General features: G+C 41.0%; 1 protein-coding gene and 1 long non-coding RNA gene across 4 annotated transcripts in view; one reads left to right on the top strand and one right to left on the bottom strand.

Moving 5' to 3' along the window:
• SEMA3A (semaphorin 3A) overlaps positions 1 to 26,435 on the top strand; it is a 412,334-nt gene that overhangs the window by 20,907 nt on the left and 364,992 nt on the right. The window lies entirely within an intron of this gene.
• LOC135972916 (uncharacterized) overlaps positions 4,226 to 26,435 on the bottom strand; it is a 48,937-nt gene continuing 26,727 nt past the window's right edge. The window contains exons 2-5 of one of the 2 annotated variants that reach the window (XR_010589541.1): positions 8,918 to 9,087; positions 6,757 to 7,746; positions 5,233 to 5,434; positions 4,226 to 4,412 (exon numbers count right to left, since the gene is read on the bottom strand). This is a non-coding gene — a long non-coding RNA (uncharacterized LOC135972916). Of the gene's footprint in view, positions 4,413 to 4,821; positions 5,435 to 6,756; positions 7,747 to 8,917; positions 9,088 to 26,435 lie in introns of those variants that run through there. The other variant, XR_010589538.1, reaches the window with a different exon arrangement.

Below are 26,435 nucleotides of genomic sequence, written 5' to 3'. Positions count from 1 at the left end.
CATCATTAATATAGACATCAACAAAGAAACTGCTACGGATGATGTGATTTCTCTTGTGAAGGGAATGGTACTACAGAGTACAGTGTTGGATCAAAAGAATCCCCAGTCTACACAATTCATGTCTCGTCAATATTATCTATCTACCTTATGGGGAATGTGAGTGATCATTCCAAAACCACTTCAATCTTAGGTTTTGAAAGTGTTTCACAAAGGTCATTTTGGCATTGTAAGGATGAAGACCATAGCCTAGAGTCATATCTGGTGGCAGGGGATATTGAGAAGAAGACAAAGTATAATACTAATGTTAGCAAATTCAGCATGATCCTGGCACAGCCCATCTAGATCTTTGGTCGTGGCCTCTCCTTGAATATGTATTCACATGGACTTTGTTGGGCCTTTAGAAGGTTATATATTTTTGGTTGTAGTTGATGCCCATTCAAAATGACCAGAAGTTTTCATCTACCAAGACCATTCAACATCTTTGTACCATGTTTTAGCCAGTTTGGTTTACTATTACAGTTGATCTCAATTCCGTTCTGAAGAATTTCACAGCTTCAAATGGAATTCAGCATATATGTAAAGCTCCTTACCATCCTGCTACAAACGGACTAGTGGAATGCTTTGTACAAATATTTAAGCATGTCTTGAGAGCTAACAAGTCTATTTGGAGTCATCAGCAGAAACTGGACAATTTCTTGCTTGTCTACAGAAGCACACCACTTGCTACTACCAAGAGGTCACCTGCAATCCTTTTCCTGAAGTGATCTTTACATACTTGTTGGGACCTGCTCCATTCTGATGTTGCCTCACACGTAGCTAAATCCTAAACTATGCAATTGATCGACGATGTGAGATTTGTCATAATTCTTTTCATGTAGGAGACTTAGTGTGGACTCACAGCTACAGTTTTGGAGTGAAATTGGTACCTGGAGAACTTGTAAAATGCACGGGACCTGTTTTGTTTGTGGTAAAATTATTCAACAGTATTTTATGGAAATGACATATAGAACATTGCAGTCTCAGTGAATATGAGAGTCCAGGGAAGTTCCAGTTGGACTTTCAGATCCTCTGATTGAACATCCTTCTGTTACAACTCCTAATTTTGATGACTTGTTGGGAGAAACTTTGGTACCAGATCCAGCTGATTCCTTCCCACCAACTGTTCCTGTTGTTCAGCATGCTGTACACCCCCATCACTATGTCATCCCAAGGGATTGTGAAAACCAGTGGTGTCCCTGAATTTATAAATTGTTTAGTTAGTGAATTGCTATTCCAGGGCATAATAATCCCTTGCAATTTGAGAGTCTGGTGTAGTCCACCCACAACTTTTAGTTAGGTTATATAGTGTTTCATGTTAGCCATATAAACGATAATGTATACGTATTTGGGATGTTTGTTAAAGTAGGATGGAGAAATGTGAGGTCCTATCCCTTTAAATCTGTGAGCACCCCTCTCTCCCCGGTGAAAAGTCTCAGTTTCATGTTGTTTTCAGTTTTGCAGCCAGAACAATAAACATTTCCACAGCAGCTAGGTGTGCTTAAATGAGCTGCTCTGTGTGTGTGTATCTGCTGGATCCAGATATAACAATAGGCTCCTAAATTATTTAGATGCTTTAGAAAAATATACCCACTGTGAGTGGTTAATCTATATAAGAAGAGTCTAGGATTGTCCCTCTGTCTTTGTGTCACTCTGAAGTTCTAGAATATCTGTTGAGTCAGTGTAAAGCAATGGAAACAACTACCGGCATGGCTGAGAGCTTTTTTTGTTTAGAAAATCACCGGGTTCAATCATAACTGGATTTTGCAGTCTTTTACCATCCATTTTAAAAAAGTTTCAGCCATTTTGGCTTTACAAATTACACCCGTGAGACAGTTATGCATGTATTTATGCCATGCCAACAGTCCCAGACCATTATGATATCAGCGGTAACTCAACCAATCACTACTTTTACTCTACAGCTAATTTGTATGCAACAATTTCATTGGTTGTATGAGGGAGACTGCACAGATGGTGGATTAATTGGCCCAGTGGCTACAGTATTTCAGAATAGCCCACACAACACAACCATCACACTGTGTGACAACAAGGACTTTCATCTACTACTAACACAATAGTAACTTTTTCTTTATAGGATATCCTTTCCCTGCAAAGCACTGTCCCAGTCAATGTAAACATTGATAGGTGCTTGTTCATAGTGCAGCTAAGCTGAACAATGTACTATATGAGCAAATAACATGCTTTATTAAGCCATTTGATACATTTCCAAGTGAGTCTCAGAGGGAAACTAATGAGATATGAATGCATAATTGGCTAAAAAATCAAACACTGAGAGTAATTGTTCATGGTTTACTGTCAAATTGGGAGGAGTTGTCAAATGGGGCCTCCCTGGGGTCCAATCAGTGTGTAATAATATTCCATATTTTCATTAACGATTTTGAGGCTGGAATAAAGAGCACAGTGGTCAGAGCTGGGAAGTGGGAAGTGGTCCATACATTGCATAAAATTCAAATCAGATAAGGTGCAACGTTCTATACTGATTTACACTCATTGAATTAACTAAAGGGTACATTAATGCAGAACACGGCCCGGAATCGATAAACCAAGGAGATGGGAGAATAAAAATAATCAAAATCAGATTCAATATATGTGAAGTATTTTCCATAGAAAGGAATAATCAAGGGCATAATATAGGGCCAGATTCTGGCTTTGCCTTGTGCCGGTGCACAAAGGGACAGGAGGAAAGGTCACAGGACCTTCACATTACAGCCTTCACAGTGGGGAGCAAGTATCTCAGTTCTTATGCTCACTTGGGTAAGATCCAAAGCCCAATAAAGTATATAAAATGAGTCTTTCCATTGATTTCAATGGGCTTTGGATTAAGCCTTTTGAGCACAAGTACTGGAGCTGTCAAAGTGCTACCGGTGCCACAAGACACCCCAGAGCATTTGCGAAAGAAAGACAGGGAAAGTTGTATTTGTTTAAAGTTTGCTAGCTGTGTGGAGTCGGATGAGGCAAAAAATTATCACAATTGTATAGCACAAAGTGATGCATAATCTTCTTGTAGGTGCACACTCTTTTTGTGTCCCTGCTCGGGGAATGAATGAGACTGCAGGCTGCCTCGCTAGCCACATCACCCTCCCCTTGCGCAGCTACTCTCCTGTGCCTGCTTCATCCTACCCGGGGCCTGAGGAAGGGAGTAATTGCCCCCCTTTCCCCCTTTATTACTGTTCTGCTTCCACATGGAGCCATGCGGAGATATGCTGAAGGGCTGTGTTACCTCCTGCTTCAGCCTGGTCCTTGTAAAAGGGAGGCTTCAGGCGCAGAGCTGCCCCTTTTAAACCCTGCATTCCTAGGGCATGAGTCAGTGACCACACTGACCTTTTTTCAGCATTCATCTCCCTTCCTGCCCCTCAGCCATAAAGCACTGTTCCCTTCATTCAACCCACCAACCAAATATACCCCTCTGCTTAAAGGTGCAGGGCGGTCGCCGCTCAGTAGCCACATGGCTGCCTAATCAGCTTTAGCTGATTACCAGTGGCTGTGCCTGACAATTCTTATTATGATTTTTCATGATGATTAAGACCAAGGGGAAAATGGTAAACCTATACATACATTGAACTCCCACTGAATTCGTTCCTTAGTGGTGTTCTGCTTTGGAAGCCTGTATCTCTTAGGCTAGGACATAGTGAAATGAAATCTGTGAGTGGGTGAGACCAACAGCACTGATCCCTGCTTATGGTCTTTCAGCGTTTATTAACGGGGGCAGTTTTCAGACCCTATGTAATATCAGAAAACAACATTTTTAAGACATTGCCAACTCCTTACCCTAGCTTTTTTCATCCCATGCTGCTCTGTACTGCGAAATTGACAAATTGCAGCACTAAACTGGAGATGATAGGTGCTAAATTCAGGAGCCTCATTAAAAAGGGGGAGGGAGGACCACCTTGGCCCTTATGTAGTGTCTTATATACAGAGATTTCAAAGTGTTCCATAAAAGTGGGCATTGTTTTCTCCATTCACCTTGTTAGAACATAACCTTGACTTTGTGGGTGCTCAGTGTTTCACAGGAGGTGCTCAGGACCTTGCAGCATGAGGCCCTTATTTTGTAAGTAAAATATTTAACGATGGTTATTGGTTTTAACATGCAGATTTTGAGGAAATCCTTACATTTAGGCAGAAGGATGATATCAACTTTTTCCTGCCTATAGCTCTGATCCTAAAATTCCTACTCACACAAATAATCTGTACTCACCTGAATATGCCCATTGACTAATGGCAGTAATCGCATCAGAAAGAGTCACTCATGGGGATATGTGTTGCAGGATTAGACTTCTGCAGAGTAGTTTTTCTTGACTGATCTAATGGTGGTTGTCCAGATCTGAGCATAGGTGTGACTTCTTGATTCCCTGGAACTGACATAAAGACTAGCAAATCTAAGTCTTTTTTGCTAATTCATTCACTTCACCAGTACTCCTAATTTCACAAAGATCTTTTATTAATACACAGTACACTGTTTCTATTTCAAAACTTTTATGGTGAAATCCATAAAGTTCTTGCTTGTCTGATTTAATTAAAAACCCAAACATCAGGCCACAATAATGTACCTGCTGGCATACTTAGTTTTGAATAAATTTGGAATGAGTTTCATGGAAAGCTTGGTAAAATTCCAAGAGAATTGAAGCTGATTTATGGTTTCACGTGTCAGTCATGTGAAAACTGGTACTTTTGAATTGTTTCAATCCAAAAACAGACACAATTCATCTTTATATCTGTCATAGCAGGAAGAGAGACAAAGGTTTGTCTCTCTTCCTGCTATGACAGATATAAAGATGATGAGTCAGAATAAATGGTAATGTCACTAATGAGATTGCATCATGCAGTGAAGCCATTTCCAGAGTTAAGGGTATCCATGCTGAAAATGGGTTGCTTCATTTGGAAGGCCTTTCACTAGCATTAACATTTCATGATCCTCTGGGGAAAGAGACATCCAAAGACGCAAGACAAAAGTAATTTCAACAGAGAAACTGTACTGTATGAAAGAAGGGTCTGATTTCTGTGCTGACAATTGAAATGTTTTATGTCAGTCTCAACATCAGAAGCCATAGTCTTCACCAAAAGAGAAGGATGTTCCCTCCTTTCTCAATTTTGTCCTCTTTGTTTAGAACACAGTCCATAGACTTAGTCCAGTCTACGTCCTGTACCGTCTCTCTTTCTCTCTCTTCCTTCATTTACCTAGCACTGGCGTCCTCTTTCTCTTATCCTATGGTCTCATCGCAGTTGGTATGACATCTTTCTCTGATGCAGCTCTTGTCTTTTTGAATCCTTCAGCAATGGTCCTTGCTTTTTTGAAATCTCATCAGAAAACTTTTCTTTTCGGTGTTTGTACAGCTCCTAGCACAGTGGGGTCTGGGTCCATGATGAGGGCTCCTGGGAACTACAGCAATACAGATAAATAATTCATAATAATAGTGATTTTTGTTTTTCCTTACCCGTGCCACTCTCTAGTTCTATGCAGTGTTATTGTAGCCATGTCAGCCCCAGGAAGTTAGAAAGACAAGCTGGGTGAGGTAATACCTTTTATTGGACCAATTTCTGTCTCCTGCACCAACAGAAGTTGGTCCAATAAAAGATATTACCTCACCCACCTTGTCACTCTCGAGATCTAATTCTCGGTCTATTCTTTTAACTCCACTAAGTGTTCTGGGATACAGTTTGTATGACAGACACTGTACAAATTATTTAGAAGTGTCTTGCTTTAATGTCAGGGGTATTTGTTAATTCTGAAGACGGTATTACTGGGGAGGCAGCATAGTCTTGTGGATAGGACACTGGACTGGGGCTCAGCGAACATGGCTTCTATTTCCAGCTTTGCCACTGACTTGAGTAAGATATTTCATCTCTCCGAACCTGTTTCCCCTCACATCCTTGGTCTGTCTTGTCTACATAAACCATAAGCTTTTCAGAGGACAGGGACTGTCTCTCACTGTGTGTGTGTACAGCACCTAGCACGGTGGAACCTCATGCTCAGTTGGTGCTTCTAGGATCTACTGTAATACCAATATGAAGGACACCATTTTGGAGGAAGTGCCATCCCTGAGATTTGATATATACCGTGCACTGATCATTTGTTTTAATCAAAGATCCCATAGCCCATTTTGTACAAGTCAGGTGATAATTTCAACTTAAGTAATTACTTTTTGCCTCCTTACATTCCCTCTGTCATTTCAGTTGGATACACTAATCTTCATCTTCTGTCTTAAGTTCTTATCTACTAGTGCTGTGCACTGCAAACACTTGCCATACTTCACTTCCCTGGCCAATGAAGTGACCCCTTCGTATAGCTTGTATTTCAGTTTGTAAAGCACTTCAGAATATTTTAGGATGAAAGGCCGTATGTAATGGTATTAATAAACGGACTACTTTTTAATATAATCTACTGTAACTGCACAAGCTGATAGAAATATATGAACAATATTTTATGGATAATTTTTAATGAGCACAGCAAATTAGAGATACCCTAAATATATAACAAAATCTAAAATCTAAAATAAAATACTAAAATGCTTCATTCACTCCTTAGCTCTTTGGGGAAAGGTATTTTCATCAGTGCCTCATTTCTCAACTGTTGAGGTCAGTGATTAACATTAGCATAAAGTAAAAATTCGTAATGGCCATCAGTTGCCATGTAAGGTATCAGGGCTTTGCTTATTATATGTGACACAGAAGGAGGAAGTAACACAACCTGCATTTTATTACCTTGAATCAGACACAAAGGGTTTTCAAAACTTCAAATCCAACTGAAAGCAGCTGTTGGGAAATATCATTACATTATACCTTAAGCTACAAAAACCAATTTAATGGTGACATTTTATTTTATTCAGATGGTCCCCTCTTTTATTCTGTCTAAATGGATGAAGCCCGTGGAAATTGTATCTGGATGAAATCACCAGAAGGTGAAGGGCCCATGACTAAAAACATTCTTTAAAGATTATACAGGATAACAGTCAAATGGAATAGCAGCACTAACAAGAGCAAAGGTCTCCATAGCTACAGGAAGTCATATTACATCATTTAGCCTTATATATAAGAACACAGAGTGTCCTTGTGCTAGTTGCAGATAAATTTTGATTAAAGTGAAATACAAAAATACTATTAACTAAAGTAAACACAGGTATTAATTAAGAAAAGCACAAGTCACACTTTCTAGATCAGCACATCATGGTGTTTGTAAATGGAATTAACTCTTACCCCACTCGCTTCAGGTCATATTTGTTGCATGGAATTTTTGTAACAATTCCTATGGCTTGGCTAAATAATTTTTGAGTGATTCCTTCGAACTTTTCCCTTGAAGGGTAATGCATGCAACCCATGTAGGGACTGAGCACAGCTCTTGTGCTTCCGCATCTGATTTCATTGCCTAGCAGTATCAATAGAGATTAAAGTAGAACCCTGAGCTACATTCAGATTGAAGGCCCAGATCTTGCTTTCTTTTAAATAAATGGCAACATTCCAGTTGATTTCAGTGGGGCGGGATTAGGCTTCTAGAAACAAATTCTGCTCTGTTACACCCTGGCAGTCTGATACAGAAACATATTTGTGTGTACAGTATAGTTAAAAATACATATGAACAAAATAATAGTGAAAGGTGCTGGTTTGACAGTTCCATAGAGTGCATTCTTCATAAAAAAGGCCACAACTTCTGTGTGCAAACCAAATCCACGACTGTGTCTGAACTGCAGGAGCCACCTGCAGGGGAGAGAGTATTATTTAATGTTCACGGTCCATTCAGTCCTTGACCTCTGCCAAAACTGCCTACAAAAATAATGATTAGTCTTTGTGGGGTGGACAAGTATCCAGTAGGCCGAAAACCACCAACTCACTTGTTGAACAATCATCAGATTATAAAAATGTTTGGTCTCTGGCAGAGCCGGCTCTAGGTTTTTTGCTGCCGCAAGCAAAAAAATTTTTGGCTGTCCCCCACCCCAGCCCTGGGCTCCCCCCGCATCCCCCTACCACTCCAGCCCTGGGCTCTCCCCCCCATCTGCAGCCCCTGCCGCCCAAACTCTGGGCTCTCCCCCCCCCCGCACCCGCACTCCCTGCTGTCCCAGCCCAGGGCTTCCCCCGTGCTGACTCCACCCGCTTCCCCCCTCGCCTCCAGCCTGTCCGGTGCTGGCAGGGTCGGGGTAAGCAGCAGGGCTTCCAGGCCACGCCTCAGCCCAGGTTCCCTCCAGCTGGGGCTCCCGCCTCCAGGACCGGCCGGAACCCGGGACAGCAGAGCCGGGGGACCGCCTGGCAGAGAGCTGAGGACCCGGGGCAGGGCAGCCCCAGACAGAGCGGAGCCCCAGAGAGTGGGACGCGAGCCCCGCACAGCAACGCCCCAGGCACCGGTCCCCACTATGGCCCAGCTGCTGCTGCTCCTGGCCGCCCTGCCGCAGTCCCTGGGTGGCTCGGGCCGCTTCGCCCAGCCCCGGCTGCAGCGCTGGGGAGCGGCCACCCTGCGGCACCAGCAGGCGGCTCCGTGCGCCCCGCGGGGCGGCCCCCAGCCCAAGTGTCCCGTGCTCAGAGCCCGCCCGGCCATAAGGTACAGGCGCTGCTCCCCGACACGAACCGCAGCGGCCCCAGGGCGCCCCTGTGCAGGACGTGCTGCTGCTGCCAGGGCCGGCTCTAGGCTCCTGCCACCACAAGCGCAAAAAAAAAAAAAAAAAAAAAGGCTGGCTGGAATGCTGCCCCTGAAAATGTGCCGCCCCAAGCACCTGCTTGGTTTGCTGGTGCCTGGAGCCGGCCCTGGTCTCTGGCTGGATCCAAACCAGTAATCTAGTACTGAAAACTTCCTATTCCATTATCATTCTGCTGAAGCATACAGCTTCTGTTGTGTACAGTATAATATCTTACAGGATCATCTACTATGTTTGCCCACCTTTTTATAGGCATGGAAATACTGCAGAATAAGCTCAAGCCCTGAATGTCCATTGATTGTAGCTTATCTCCATCTTTCATCTTATTTCTCATTGTTTTCAGATATACTTTTAACTATCTCAACACTAGTCCATCTGTAACATCAGTTTGAGAATCACACAAAATGTAGATCTGTGAAAAAGAAACCATGTAAAATGAGCCTAAAATATACTATGTAATTATATATAATTATATTTTAGTGGCGTATGTAGCAAATGCAGGATGTAGTTAGTATAACCCTGATGAACAATGCTAGGTAGAACATATTTTTACATGGTGTGAGTTTGAGTGCAATTATCAGCATTCTAAGGCCCACTCTTGCAATCTCATACATCAGTGAATAACCCTTATTTGCATGAATAGCTTCATTAACTTCAATAGGACTACTCACCTGAGTAAAGTTTTGCAGGATCAAGCCCTTACAAAACTATGTTTATGAGACTACGTGAGTCAGGGAAGGCTATTTTTTTAACCAGTTGTCACTGAGACTCTTGCAAACAAACGTGCAAAGGCTTAATCAAACAAACACACATGGCATTCTGAAAAAGTTCAAGCTAGTCAGCACTGTCAAAGAAATTTCTTGCAGAGAGAAGAGCCTTGCTTACTTTGAATAACAGTACTGCTGAGGCAGGAGAATCCTCCCCAAATCCCTGTTGATCCAACTTTTGTCTTTTCATATAAGAGTTCAGTGGAGCGGACTTGAAAGAGATGGCGAGATTAGAACTCTGGAAGCATTTGCAAAATTCTATAACTATTATGGTGCATAAACATTAGGAAATTAATTGATTTTTCCCCACTGAGTTGTATAAAATGTGCAGTATTTGAATTGGCAGGACTTTAATAGGTTGGTCGTTTTGAAGTAAATCATAACCCAATTTCTTAAAATAAATCGTTAGCCTTCTCCCAGAGGATCCTTACATTATTTACATAGCAACAGTGTGGAAGGCAATTTTCCCTATTGTTTTGGCATACTCTGTGCTTGTTTGCAACACACAGAATAGTATTTCTACATGCCTGAGTGGCTGATTTATGCATCCAAAGGCTGCCTTCATTTAAAAGAGGTGAAGTGTGCCAATAATAAAACTAAAGATTTACAAGTATTTATGCATCAAAATTCATATTCATGTTGGAATATTATGACAAAAGTGTCATCAGCAATTAGCAACATTTTAACTCTGTATAAATTGTAACCAGTCGCTCACAGTTTCCATCTACCCAGTTACTTCTACTCTGTACTCAGAGAGCAGGGAAATGCTCCAGGTAGAGCAAAATGAACTATGGAAATGCTGATCCATATGCTTTCTGCTAGAGATAAGTATTTGCACATAGCACATTTGAAAAGTTAAAAAGATAGATTACTGACACAGCAGGGAGGCCACATCTTGCCCCCAAAATGAATCGGCTTGCATATTTAGGGACTGATCCAGCAGTTCAAAGGCAAGCAAAACTCCCTAGGTAGGCACCATTTCAGCAAGGTACTTAAGCATATGCCTAACTTTAAGCATGATTTCAGTGAGACTACTTGCACACTTAAAGATAGGCACATGCTTATGTGCCCTGCTGAATCAGGGTTCAGAACTGAAGCTTAGAGTCTGAACCTGTACCACTGAATTCAATGGGAGTTTTGCCATTTCTCTCTACGGCAGCAGGCCCTTACACTGCTATTCATTTTACATTTTGTAGTTACGAGATTATTGGGCACATTACAGGACACACATTCCAAAACATTTTACCATAACAAAATAAAGGGGAGGTGAGAAATATGGATATAAAAATGTAGCCAATGTGTATCATAGAATCATAGAAGATTAGGGTTGGAAGAGACCTCAGGAGGTCATCTAGTCCAACCCCCTGCTCAAAGCAGGATCAATCCCCAGCTAAATCATCTCAGCCAGGGCTTTGTCAAGCCGGGCCTTAAAAACCTCTAAGGATGGAGATTCCACCACCTCCCTAGGTAACCCATCCCAGTGCTTCACCATCTTCCTAGTGAAATAGTGTTTCCTAGTATCCAACCTAGACCTCCCCCACTGCAACTTGAGACCATTGCTTTTTGTTCTGTCATCTGCCACCACTGAGAACAGCCGAGCTCCATCCTCTTTGGAACCCTCTTTCAGGTACTTGAAAGCAGCTATTAAATCCCCCTTCCTTCTTCTCTTCTGCAGACTAAATAACCCCAGTTCCCTCAGCCTCTCCTCGTAAGTCATGTGTATGTTAAAGCTTTTACTAATTACATGTACTGGCTGCTTCTGGGTTACTGAGGTGGAGTTTATGGTGGTGGTTTTACTCCTGCTAAGCCCTAAATAGCTTAAGACCTCCCTATCTGAGAAACCACCTCTCTTCCCATGCTGTACTGCCACAAATGAGATCAGCAGAGGCACTGAGATGAAGTCCCATTGGCATAACAGAGAGAGGGTTGCTGGCCAGGCATTCTCTGGGAGGGCCCTGTGGCTTTGGAAAGTGGTGCCTTCCTTTTGTTCCCAAATAGCCAAATGTGATGTTCTTCATAGCATGCTTTAAAGCCCATTTCCCCCCAAGATATTTATTCATGGTGGAGTATCATGAGAATGGCAAATTGATGGAGGGGCAAAATATTATAGCTTTTCATTTGCTTGGCTTGCTGGTTACAGTTTATATTGAATGGTATTGCTGCATATTAGTTGTGCTGGGGAGTCTTTGATGTGGGTATTTTTAAGTTATGTTAAGGGCCTCTAGCGCATATGATAATACACCCTTATGTATGCAAATACATATATAAAGTGACTTCTGGGTAACAATTTATCTTTCACTACAGTGGCCAGATCCTGTGAGAGGCAAGAATCCTCACTGTAACCAAAACCCTCACAAAATGCCATGAGTATTTTACAAAATTTGTCTGTTTTAGAAAATGTGCAACACTAAGTGTTTCGGGTTTTTCTAGTTTCCCTCTGAAATCTTCACATATCTTTGATCATCGTCTAATCTGAGTCCAATAAGTATTGCTCTGTTGAATCTAGGTCAGGGGTAGGCAATGTATGGCATGTGTGCCGAAGGCGGCACGTGAACTGATTTTCAGTGGCACTCACAGTGCCCGGGTCCTGGCCACCAGTCCGGGGGGCTCTGCATTTTAATTTAATTTTAAATGAAGCTTCTTAAACATTTTAAAAACTTTATTTACTTTACATACAACGATAGTTTAGTTATATATTATAGAAGTATAGAAAGAGACCTTCTAAAAACGTTAAAACTGTATTACTGGCACGCAAAACCTTAAATTAGAGTGAATAAATGAAGACTCGGCACACCACTTCTGAAAGGTTGCCGACCCCTGATCTAGGTAAAGCCACCTAATCAGGAAGTCCTATTATCAGCAAGAAGTGGGCTGTTTTGAAGCAGGACTTTCATGCTAGAGAAGATGTTCCAATAGATAGATGTGTCGGAAAGGTAGTAAATATAATATTTTTTGTTGTTGCTGTGATTATTGTAACAGCTGGATCAAGCAGAGTGGTGGAAGAGGAATGCTGCCAAGGCAGATGTGTTCCTTCCAATCATGTGTAAAATATCCTTTGGGGTGCTGGGCACATGGAACATCACATGGCAGGAGTGCAGAGTATTTTTACCTAAAAGCAGCTGTAGAAGAGGGCCTTGAAAAGCTGTGTCTGAGAACCTCAGGCACCAATTCAGATATTTCTTTGGTGGGGAGGGGGGCAAATTCTGGCTGGGGAGAGCATACATAATTTTGACCATCTCCCATTCCTCTACCCAGCTCCCGGTGGTGTGTGTAAACGAAAGCTAATGCTGTCAGACACTATTAACCTCCTTGCAGAGACCTTCCTCCTTTAAGGAGATTGCAGAGACAGCCCTTAGATAGGAGACCTGTGCTACCCAGGAATGGGTGCAGGTTGCAAGAAGGCCACCACTGTGGCTGAACACAGGGACTGCTCAGATCAGAGGGCTTCTGCTGGGTGTATGGGATAGATCCTTCCTTTCTTTCACATGGGAGAACCTCTCCCTTGACATGTGATTGAAGAACGGTAGTGGAACTCTGAGTTTTCTGCCCCCTGTGCTGATACTTGCCTAGGGATATGATCTGGCCCACATTTTAAAAATTATATTGAGAGTCATGAAGCAGGGAAAAGTATAATTATAAATAGTCATATTTTTACCCAGCATTCTTTGCCTTCTTCACATGAAAACATAGTGGGAATGGCTCCCTTGAAATCAATCAAGTTGCACCAGTGTAACTGAAACCAGTAAAACTGAATTGATTGGGATCAGAATCAGGCCTATACAAGTTAAGATGAAGAATACAGACAGCTGGAAAAACAAAACCACATCTTCTCCTTGCACATTTATCTTATTCAACTTGGGGGGCCTGGGATGAGTTGGGAGAACCAAAATTCTGTTGCACGAGTTGTTAAAAAGTAACCTTATGTTCTTCATAGATTTAAAACTCATTGGTCTATTTACTTGGCAAATATAAAAGAACTCTTCACTTCTCACTGTGTTCACCACCATTGACAAGCAGGTGACAAGAAGGTAGCACTGAGTTAACCTTTGGTGATGATCCCCTAATGAGTTTTTAAAAGGTTTGTTGATGGGAATACTCTCTGGTTGGGATGCCAGGGACGTTGATTCTTGTTTGCAGGTTGAGTGAAAAGCAGTTTTTGGATGACGGAGGATTCTGAGATTTTATCCCCTCTGCAGTTCAAGTGTTCGTTTTACTGAGAAAACATTTGACCCTGAGAATTGCAGGAAAATGGTAAAGGCTGTGATGTTCAAAGCAAGATGCAGAAACATTTCTTTTGGTAAAAGGCAACATGTTAAGCAAAAATCATCCTTTTATTTTGACAACATTGCCACTGTCCGTTGCTATGTGGTAGAAGGATATATTGCTAAATTAATTCATTGGCAAATGTGGAACTTAGTTGTGGAAACTGACAAATGTATCAGCTTCATTTGCACTACTCTGGTGGCAATGGGGCTAATCTGAGCAAAGTAGGATGGTGGTTTAGTAATATTGTGATACTAATAGTGATCTTGAAAACTGTCCACTAGAAACTAAGTGCTGACCACCAAAGATTTTAACTTGTGTCTCCAGCAATAAAAAGGAGTGTGTTAAACCACAGCACTATCTTCAGTTTTTCTCTGTCTCTTCCATAATCTTTTCTTTATGGCCTTTTTACTGTCTTAGCTGGTGTCTCTATGAACAGATCCTGTGCTTTGTTTTACTCTATTGTAGGCAGGGAATCATAAATTTGTAACTACTTTGGTAGGATTAAGGCACTGACAGGTAAATTCCAGAAAACATTAGGGGGAAATGGATGCCATTATGAGAATCTGGATAGATAGATAGAAGTTCTGCCCTCTGCTGCTTGCAGCTGTTGTTAACGTCAAGGGAGTAGCACACATATGACAGCAGAAGCTATAGCAATGTCAAAAGACTAAGTCTTCAAAAATCAGCACCTAAACTACTTCCAAAAAAATACTTAGACACAGGTGTGAACAAGTATTTATGAAATTCAAGCATCATATGAAAATCTGAGTGCACAAATATGGATATTTGGGTGCCCAAAATGTGGGTTTTGTGCAGTAAGTACCCATCTGCATGCAATTAGTTTTTCCTGAGATTGCATGCAGAATTGCTTGAAAATTGAGTTAGTATGATCATCTGGTTAAGAGAGAGATTTGTTGAACATTTTTCAGAAAAAAAAGATTGTTGAATTATGTACACCTATTTTCAAGTTAATTAAAACCAAAACAGGAGTCAAATAATTGCTCACACTGCTGTCTGCAGCTTTTTAAAGCAATCAGATGGGAACTCGTTTGAAAGTAACAGGAATCTATGAAATACTAGACTACACCCTTTTAAATACATAAATCTATTTTTTGTCTTCATCGTACAGTCTGTTTCTTTTCTAATCATCTTCCCAAATATTTGTCACAATATTTTTTTTGAGAATCAACATGTTTGGATTTCCTTTGTTTTACAGTTTTCTGTTACTTTAAAAAAAAGAATCTCAAGCATTTTAATTAGATTCAACAGTCTGGATGTGTAGAAGGATTTTATACAGAACAATTCACTCCATGGAAAATATGATTTGGAGGAGGGAAGCTCATTTTTTTAATAATAGAAATGAAACATCTTGTATTTCAGATGAAACAGCAGGGATTTGAACATTGCATGAACTCTGCCCATCTGTAGGAGTCCTAGTTTAAAATTCATTATGAAGCGTTGGGGTGGCAGTTATTGAAACAGAATAATACTAATAATAAATGGAAAACCCAGACACCAATCTTGGGGAGTTTTAGTGTTATTCAATAGTTTATTAAGATCAAACTCTTTTGATGACAAATAATAAATCCAGTGGTATATATTTTCAAAATGCCTGGTAGTGTCTCTACTTGGACAGTAAAATGTAGTTTAACTGTAGTTTATTTTATTTGTACTGCACTACAAATGACATCAGCCAAAAGTATCTGTCTAAGTAGACTAAGGACCTGTTTCTGATGTCACTTACATATGTTTAATGGCAGTATAACTCCACTGGGACAAATTCTGTTCTGTTCTACCAATGAGAGCCTTGTATGTGTAGTGCTGCCTGCATTGAACCGAGTGGAGCTGTAACCATTTTTAACATGGCTGAATTTGACCAATTAAACTCAGTGTTATTGCAGGGATCATCACTTCCTAAATGTGTGTATATCTCCTTTTATCCTGGGGCCCCGATTCCGTTGGGGGGAGTAGGAGCTGGGTAGACACATGGGTGCTACCGTAACAGGATTAAAGTGAGCAGTATTTGGTTCAACATCAGTTTGATCCAAAATCAGTGAAAAAAATCTATTCTAGTCAATAGATGTTCGCTGTGAAACAAAGTTCCCCCCCCACACACACACACACTACACAAAATTGAATTTTGCTAACAACAGGTGATTGCTAACGTGTGTTTAAACACAGTATTTTATCCTTCGGCTCAGACTCTTCACCTTGATAGCCTAGCAAACAACTCCTCTCCTCACCCCTCCCCTGTTATTTTTAAACCAACAAACTTCTGAAGTTTTCTGAATACATCTTAGCTTATACAAATCTGTTGTGAAGCTCCAGCTGTGTGGGCATGTTAACTTAACGTGATCTAGTGTCTATACGTGTTCTAAGGCTAACATCAACAGAGGGAGGGAAACACATGACAGTTGGTAAAGATTTACTTCCGAAATCATGCCTCTTGTTTGCTTGCACAAATGGCCGCAGAGAGTGACGAGTGACCTGCTGCTCTGAGTTCAGGCAAGTTACAAAAGGCAAAGACAAATGGGACCCCTGCTCACTGACAGATGAACTCCGCATTCTTCAATAGAGCTCCACAGTGAAAGCAGGTGGCAGTATTACTAGTCTCAGTGAGGAACCTTTGCCCTGGGCTAAAGGAATAACTTCAGCAGAGATGAGTAATGCTGATTCCAGCCTGCATATATTTGTTTTATTGGAGCTGCTTTAATTAACATTCTATAAATATTCATAACCTAACTCTGAATTATATAATACAGAGTTAGGAAAGCAAAAAATCGTGGGTGGCATTAAGGCAGATCATTTAAAACATGAGGAGACTTAATACTTTGCACCTATTTTGCACTTTTTGACTCAGGCTCTCAAGGTGTTTTACAAAGACGGGCCTTTTTTCTCAATTTACAAATGGGGAAATTGAGGCACAGAGCTGTGGCAGAGTCAAGAGTAGGACTCAGCTCTCCCGAGTCCTAGTTCCCTGTCCTAACCTTAAGATAAGGACTTTACAACTGGTGTATGACACCTGCAAGGTGGTTGTGAGGTGACACTCAGCTGGCTGAGAAGCTGCAAAATCTTGTGGTTGCTAGGAACCAACAGGAGACAAGATGGGGAGGAAAGAAGTAGCTCACTCCCACCACTGCATCTGCCCCCACCACTCATTCTACTCCCCTCACCCAGTCTTGAGACATATCCTCAGTCCCTTCTTCTTCTTCTCACTCCCAGCCAGTATTCTGCCATAGGTGTTGGGACTTCAAGAAGCTATTGAGATAATTCAACAGCAACCTCCTCTCAGTACAACCCACCCATTATCTTATTGATCTACAGACAATGCAATACATTTTTCCCTCCACAAGGTAACTTTAACACAATGGTTAAGGGATGGTGTCCCTAGCCTCTGTTTGCCAGAAGCTGGGAATGGGCGACAGGGGATGGATCACTTAATGATTACCTGTTCTGTTCATTCCCTCTGGGGCACCTGGCATTGGCCACTGTCGGTAGACAGGATACAGGGCTAGACGGACCTTTGGTCTGACCCAGTTTGGCCATTCTTATGAGTGACTGAAAAACATGATATAATTAGAGAATCACCTTAGATCCTATACAATGGCCAGTTGCCTAGGAGATGGAATCTATTTGTATTTTGATACTAAAGAAATACATATATTTTGTCTGCCTTTTTGCCATGTGAACATATTTTAATATTTTAAAATGTTGTTTAAAAAGGGATGGTGATTATTATATAATCCAAGCATAACAGCCTCTCTTTTATTCTGCTCCTTTATTATGCTATAATCCTCAGGGCACTGTTAAAACAGCCCAGTTCTGCTGCAGGTGTTGTCTGATTTTTGTTTGTTTTTTGGTTTTGAATTTGCAGGTTTAATTCTCTTCACACTTCCCAAAGGTCAGCATAGGCAGGATATTTTCTTCAGTTAATAGCCTCACTCTAAATCAGTTTTTGTGTGGTTAACTGCTAATGGCTTGCTTGGCCTCTCTTTGGAACCACCTATCAGGCCTGTCAACTACTATAAATACACCAGAATCCATGTCTGGATTTCAATGTGCCAAGACATAGCCCAGTACTCATCTTTCCAGCTATGCATATTCTGTCTACAAAACTAAAATGGGCAGGGTTGAGCTTACCGATGCTGGCCATGGACGGAATGGGAGATGATAAAATACATTTTAAGAAGGAAAGCTGACTAATGAGCCAATAACTGTATTATAGCAAAGAGTAGAAAGCAACCTCAGCTACATTTATTTGGCTAACTTACAGAAGTTTTACCTTATCTGTGAAGATTGTTTTCAAAGTTCTTTGCAGACATATTCCATCCTCCCTGTGCCCCCTAGAGTAAGTCAGTTTAACTTCCTATGAGCCTAGCGGGATTTGCATTCACTTATACCACCAGGTCTAAGTTTGGCCACCAATCTCTTCTTTCACTTGTGTCTATCTTAGGTACTTCATATGGCCCCTATTATCATAGTTATCTGAATTCCTCTTTAATATATTTATCCTCACAACGCTCCACAACATATCCACAATGCTCTGAGATGGGGAAGTGTTATTATCCCGATTATACAAATGGGGAACTGAGGCAGAGAGACTAAGGCTACATTTACACTTGAAGCTAGGGGGTGTGATTCCCAGCTTGCATAAGACATACTCACTCCAGCTCTGCTCGCACTGGTACACTAAAACTAGTAGTGTAGCCGGGGTAGCCTGGGCAGTGGTGAGCCATGTCAGGTATGTACCCATGGGTTAAGGCCGGTTTGTAGTCAGCATAGCTAGCCCGTGCTGCCATCCACCACTGCCCGTGCTACCCAGGCTACACTACTATATTTCGCATGCTAGCTCAGTGAGAGCTAGCGTAAGTCTATGCAAGCTGGGAATCAGACCTGTAGCTCCAAGTGCAGACATCCCCTAGGTGACTTGCCAACATCTGGACAGGGAAGGGAATTAAATGAGAGTATCCTGATTGCCAGGCTCGTACCTTAACCCCAGGATCATCCTTCCTCTCTGGTACTGATCCAGCTGCCTTGAACTTTCCTTCCCTCTAAGGACATGATCCAGAATGAAGTTGTTAGCAAGGCTCCCATGTCCCAAATCAGTAAGGGTATCTCTAAATTTTGCCTTAAACTCTTTCTTAACACTTTCACTTATATCCCCAAGAACTTTCCCTGCTGCCTTTACTACACCCTTTTATTGTGTTTTCTGTCAGCACTGTCTGCTCAGGATTTATTAGCACAGTGGGGGGAAGTGCATTACATTGCTTTCCTGAATGGCCCAGTGCTCTGGGAAGTAGGGTGTTGGTTGTGCCATCATTGGCATGGTAGGGACTGCTTCCTGCTCTCCCAGTGTCCCTGGCTATGTGCAAGAAGGCAGGGTCATAATTCCACCTCCTCAGGATGATGTACACACACAAGGGAACACGGAAGAAACAGTCTCTGTGCTCCCAGAGACAACCATAGTGACTGTCTCTGGGAGGGAGATTGCTTATGCTCACCCAATTTGCCCCCCAACCACCATACAGGTCACTGAAATCCAGCCTTAAGTCTGAGAATTCCAATATCTTCTGAGACCACATTTCCAACTGTATTTTAGATTGTAGCATTCACAGTTCATGTTACATTGATTAGGTACATACCATACAGTCAGCCACCTAATCTGGGAACAGAAGCAAAACCATGTGGAGAACTGAAGGTCTTCACAATGATGCACTTTCTTTCTACACAAGTGGAAGAGCTGGCTGTGATCCACTTCTGAATCTGAATTTTTACTCCACAGTACTGACAAAAGCTGTTTTCAGGAGCCAAGCAAATTGTGTTAGGGAGAACAGCAGGTTTCTCACCACTTCACTGCACTCAGGAGTCAGCAGAATGCAGTAATTTCATCTGAGCGATTCATGTTAGTAGGACACGAGACAACAAGGGAAAATTATACGTTACTTACATGTAAACAATAATGTCAGCAGTGGCAATCGTATAGAACGGGTTAATATCCCCCTGCTGATAAGTAAATAGCTCAAGCTTCAGGCAACAGAATGGCTGACAGAATTGGTAATGGGATACAGAGCCTTTCACCTCTAGATCACTGGATGAATGATAAGTAAATAGTTAGTGAAAGTCATTTCCATCTGAAGTTCATTAAGTGGTCTATATGTGCTGGTGGCATCAGCCAAGTTTAGTGGAGAAGTGTCCATACTTCAAAAAACACCCCCATATCATACCGGTTGGCAGACTTAGTAGAGAGGCCAAAAACAGAATGTGGATAGAGGTTAAACTACCCTCCATACCCAAAACATAGTCCATCCAAAAAAACATGGCAGTACATTGGAATGCCAGTGTGGGGCAGCTTCTGTCCTGGGCCATTCTTGTTCTGTGGATTACAAGAGGACTTTATTCTTCAAGCATCGTGACCTTGCATCTTTCATGAGGAATGCATTCGCTTTTTTTAAAATGGCTTTCTTTCTTTCTTGGTCTTTATTACCAATAACCATTAAACAGAAGCCAAGCTGTTCAATTTCATAGGTGAAATATTTACCAGAGGAGGCTTAGATGAGTTCGGAGCATAGACAAGGGAGGGGATTCAACCCCCAAATCTTTGGGGAAATGTAATTCTATTTTCCTAGGATGAGTTCATGTTCGATACAGTTGAGAGTTGGACTGCAAATGATTCCAAACATAGACAACATGATCTTCCCCACACTGCCTGAACCTGACCACAGGTGAATAGCTGCTTGGTTGAAGAACTGTACTGAGACCATCCTATGCTAGTGACTCTAGGGGCTAGATTCACAAAGGGGGCTTAAGCATTCCAATGTCTAACTCCTACATACCCTGCCATCCCCTGGAATTCACAGCCCTGAATTAGGTGCCCATACTCTGCATCCATTGATCTAGGCCTCTGGCACCTGACTGACAGGCTGGAAAGAGGGACTTATCTCCACTCAGTATTCTCAGCTGCAAACCTCCTCTATAAGTTAGAGCTGACTTGTCTTAAGTGCCTTTTTCACAAAAAAGCAGAGACCCAAATGTAGTCACTAGCGCCATGGGTAGGGCACGTAGAATGTGGGAGACTTGTTTCTAATCCCTACTGTACCTGATCTGATGCAGACAATTGAATGGAGGTCTCCCACATCCTAAGTGAGTGCTCTAATCAGCAGACTGGGGTGGGTGGTGCTTTCCATCTTTTCTCTTGAAGCATTTCCACTTTGCGTACAGAATTATTCATTGGGCCAGAGAGAAAGTAAAAGGGACAATTGGCTAGGGCATTCATCTAAGATGTGGGAGTGTTCTGTTCAAGTACCTGGGGCAAATCAGGCAGAGCAGGAATTCAAATTTGGCTCTCCACATCCCAGGTGAGTGCCCTAACCTCTGGGCTGTTGAGTATTCTGGGGCAGGCACCCACATCAGCCAGCCCTCAAAATTCCTGACCTGCTTGCCCATGACAGTCTTTGTGTGCAGGTGAGGCATGTTCTAAGCTTGCCTATTGAATCAGGCCCTGCTGGTGGGAGAACACCTAGTTTAAGAATCCCATCAGGTCTTATGCATGAGCAAGGGCTCTAGGGAAGCTTGTTAGTTGTGAGGTAGTGTCAGGGCTGAGGTGGCTTTGCAATTGCAAATGCATGATGGCATAAAATTAGACTCCTATGGAGTTTTGGCACCCCCAAAGTTAGGCTGCCGCTGAGTAGTGGTTGTGTGAATGTCAGTGGCACCTAAATGTTGGACTTAGGTACCTCAAGAGGCATTTAGGCACCTAAATCTCTTTGTGAATCTAGTCCTTGGTCACTAATGTAATGTTCACATTCCTAACGAGGGTTCCAGGACAAATTAAATAGATACCACATTCAAAGAATTCATCCCAGTTTCCAATCTGAACCCAATGAATGCTGGGTAAAGACTTTTGCAAATAGACTGCAGATCAAAGCTTATTTTCTGGAGAAATCTGTGAAATTTGTGAATTAAGAAAAACATGAGAATTTCATGATCTCTCCAGGTATAATTCATGGATAGACACAAGGGGAAATGTGTGAAACATGTTACTCTTTGCAAATTGTTTGTTTGCAAAGCTCAAATTCCCAGCATAGTGAATCATTGGTACTGTACAGGGTTACTTTAACATATGATTATTTTTAAACTATGTTAAGAAAGTACCATGGGGAACTGAATAAATAAAACTTGCTTCACTTTATTTTCACAAGGACTCGATCATCCATCCTGTTTACAAATAACTATGTTAATTGTTGCCGTCTGAGAATCCAATGACACGATCATATAAATAGCTTATCTATTGTGAAACCAAGCTTTCCTTTAGCCTCAGTTGCTATAAACAATTTGCCTAATTAGTTTTCATCTGTCCGTCCATCTGCAGATTAATGAAAGATCTTCCTTGCATTAGCTTATAACCACTGGTTTAAGATGAAATGTTATTAAGAAATGACAGAAGTACCAGTTTGGCCCCAATCCTGCAGACATTCAGGCACCACACTAAGAAATGCACTTAAGCATGCACTTAACTTAATAGGAGTTAAGCATGTGCTTACAATTAAGCAAGCGCTGAAGTGACATCTTGAATAAGGTCACTTTCCTAAATCACAGTTTTAAGTATGTGAATAACCTTACTTACAAGAATAGTTCCATACACTATAATGGGATTACTCACATGGGTCAAGTTATTCACATACTTAAGTGTTTGAGGCTCCAATCCTGCAACTTTCCATTGAAATGAAAGCAGTTGGAATTTGCCAATGTACAGAGTACAGGATTGTGCCCTGATGTTGACATAGAGAAGACTGCTTCTAAATAACAGTGAAAGTCATTTTAGCCAAGAGAAAGAATCTTGGCTACCACTATATCACTGCCAGTACGGATATGTCTGCACAGCATTCCATAAACTAGCTTGAATCGAGCTAGTGTGGGTAGCAATAGAAGTGAAGAAAGCACAACATGGGCTTCAGAGCAGCTAGTGAGCAAATTATGGACCCAGGGTCTGTGCCAGGCTTCTATTGCCCATACTGAAGTCTGTGCTGCACTGTCTGCACGGTTGTTGTTACCTGTGCTAACTGGATTCAAGCTAGTTCGGGTAGGGTAGCCTGCACACAGCTTTTACTGTATATTAGACATACCCTAAAAGAATATTTTACACTGGTATATCTAATATCAGAAATGAGGCCCATTGGATGTTGCATGCATGTAACTATGGCCAGACTTTGACCCTATTATTTAGCTTTATTCTGCTGGTTTAGTTTTATACTTCTGTAGCTAATTCCTGTTTTTCTGAACACTACTAATGTGATTTGAACTTAGAGGTACTTATATTGGTGTAAATCATATTGTGCCAATATTGGTGTTGTCCACTCTCACCCCAGTTCAAAATATTAAGCTGTATGCTCCCCAAGGGTGAACCTTATTTGTTTTCTCCATGGCATTTTGATAACTTCGCAGCTACAAATAACCTATGTTGCAACAAAAACATCACGTCATGTTAGTAGTATCATCTTTCAGGATAAGAAACTGTTTCCAGTAATTCTTGTCTTTAAACTGCGTCAGAAATCTCCCATCAGCATAGGGAATAGGCTTTATGATGCTGAATCAGAATGTGCCGTCAGTCACAAGAAAAGTCATTTTGGGGCACCTCATCATAGAAATAATATATATATGATTACCACACTTTCTTCTTCATGTGATGACGTTTGGTCTTGTAGCTGTTCTTTCTCCAACTCCTTCTTCATATTAAAACTGGGATTATGTGTAAGCTTAGATAGAAGTTGAAGACTTTTTCTGTATTGTATACAAACACATAGCTAGCAAATCACATGGTATTTTCCCCATTATAATTAAAAACGGTTTAAAGTAACCTAGCTCCTTATTGAAATGGGATGCTTTCATCATAATTATCCCCCCCAAGAGAGGAAATAAAGTAGGATGGAAGGGGTAAATGAGAGGAAGGAAACTTGGTAACAGAATAAAGTCACTTGTAAATCAGTACAAAGAAACATATTTTGATGTGAATGGAATCCTACATTTTCATTTGACAGAGTAATAAATCACTTATTCTTCTGTGTTTGTTTTGATATGTATATAATATTGTAGTACATGCGTATCAATCTGCATATGTACTTAGGCCAAATTCTGCTCAAAGTTACACTGGTGAAAATATGGACTAACTCTGTTGATGTCAATGGATTTATTCTTGATTCACATCACTGTAACAGGTTTTTGTTTTGCCCAAAATATCCACTGCAATCAATTCCACCTTGCAATACAGTGTAGACAATTTAATTTTCTTTATTTCCCAAACAATTGTCAGAATCATAGCAAAAGAGCATAGTTCTACAGTCCCAGCCAAGAGTAAGATGCAAACCAAATGAAACATGAGAGAAATAGTAGTGACATTCAGAGTCAAACAGAATTGCTTTTCACGAGCTATCATGTAGTATGGAATCATTTGCTTATAAATCAGAATAATAAGCGCTGCAGCATTTATCATGATCACTTCTCAAAAAAAAAAGTCAGTGAGGATCAGCGCTGGTTTGGTTAATTAAAGTTGACTATTTTTTTAAATAAATTAACTAAAACCAAATATCAAAAGAGATACAGGAGCTGGGTGACGTGGAACTCAGCCAGTCTCTTACTAAAAGACTGAGTGAAGAGTGTTAACGTGGAAAATAATAGATATTTGTTTATTTATTTATTTTAGCTTGCAGGGGAAGATGGGCCAGTGGTTAGGAAACTAACCTAGAATGTGGGAAACCAGAGTTTAATCTCTACTTCACCGCAAACTTTCTGTGAGACCTTGGGCAAGTCATTTACCCCTCTCTGTGCCTCAGTTCCCCATCTTTAAAATGGGGATAATATTTCCCTACCTCACAAGGGGAATTTTAAGGATAAATGGATAAAAGATTTAAAAAATGTGAAGGGCTTTGAGATCTACCAATGAAATTTGTTATGAAAGAGTGGAACAAGAAGTCACATGTGTGCTTGGGTTATAAAACTGTCTACAAGTGCAGATGACCAAACAGCTGTATAACTTATTTACTAAGCAGGATGTTAGAGATATACTTAAGTAATTTAAGATGTTTAACAGGCTGGCATACGTTAATAATATTCTACATTAATGTAGATCCCCCTGTATTGCCAAAAATACATTTCCCATGTGAAGTCATGTTAGTACTGTAAGGGAGAGTAATTTGAATTTAAGCTGAACCTGAGTGGATAGTAATATTAAATATTACTAAGTAAATTCATCACTGACTAACTTGGGTTAACAGTTCACCTTAATAAAATCAATTCAGGTTCAGATTGTCTAATCTGTCCTCCCTCTTAGATATCTCTATTTGCGTGTTTCACATGTGTTTGTGGTTATTTGTGATTGAAATTGTTTTCTTTTTTTTTTTTTTTTGCATTCGATCCTTTTATTCAATGGAAGTTGTAACAGTAGCCAGATAAATTAGTAGGCACTGACCCTTTTCATATGACAAAGAACCCCTGACACGCATCATGTGACTGGAACAAGACAGCACCTTGCCAAATTAGGCCCAAAGTGTGGTTATAGTCAGAAAAGTGACCATACAAGTGATATCTTACTCTGCTTATGTGCTCCTGGTTTTATGTTCAGCTGCTTTCTTTACAGACAAATATATATTTTAATGAACAAGCTGGATTCTCTCATGCCTCAGATCTCAGCATCATTGCCACCCAAGTCCTTACCACAGATTTTCCTTAGTGGCGATGATGTAAGAGGCAGAAAGGAAAGAGTATGCTGTTCAAATCCCAGGCCAAGATTGCTGCATTGCCAGTTAGGGGTGAAAAAGAAAACCATACTTGGCCATGTAAACTGAACTAATTGGATCTGGAAGTCATTGAGAGATAATTAATAGAGAAGCCTGCCATGTCAATTTCACTATCACTTTTGTGACAATAACTAATAACTTCGCAAAAAGATCATGTCAATTTGGGGGGTTGAATGCAGATTAAGAAGCAAGAATATTTACTTTGAAGTTTTTGCATGGCTAAAAACATTCAAAATGTGAAGACAATTCACTGCACAGTACCAATGGGCCTGAATATCACTTATGTGTGCATTATATAGTTTAAACTGCTATGGAAAGAACTGTGCAAATAATGCTTATTGTGGCATAAATTAACCCTATAATTGTAATGAACAGAATACGAGTGTAATCTTGTGGCTCCACCCAGACAGGGCCAGAGTTTAGTTCCTAACATAGATTTACCTGCTAATAGAATGAGTCACACTTACAGTATTTCAAGAGTTACAATGGACACATCCAACGTCTTGCACCTAATGTAATGCCCACCTGAATCAAGCGGGTGGGTCCCTGGAGTCCAGTCCTCCCTATAAAGTTATTTGTATTGAATCAGACACAACATGGATAATATAACTGACCATGTTCCATATCAATTGGGTAATATATGTTCCATGTCTTCTCTCTTTCTGGGCCAACTTAAGTCACATTTGGCAAAACTCCCACTGATTTTAATGGGAGCAGGATTTAGGCCGATATCATGGTTTTTAAATAGCTTTCAGGTCTTGGGGTCTGTTCAATAGTTTAGATGTGGTTGAGGGTCTATATGAGGCATGTGCAAAACTACAGACTCATCCATTCTGGCAGTAAGAGAAGAGGAGAATGTATTTTATCCCAGACAGACAAGTACCATTTCTTTAGCTGGAAGTATTCCTGTAATTGATTCAGTAGTAAATTAAATTCCT

This window comes from Chrysemys picta, chromosome 1 (genome assembly GCF_011386835.1).
Source record: "Chrysemys picta bellii isolate R12L10 chromosome 1, ASM1138683v2, whole genome shotgun sequence".
NCBI classification, from domain to species: Eukaryota; Metazoa; Chordata; order Testudines; family Emydidae; genus Chrysemys; species Chrysemys picta.
This window is presented reverse-complemented; position numbering and strand designations above follow the sequence as displayed.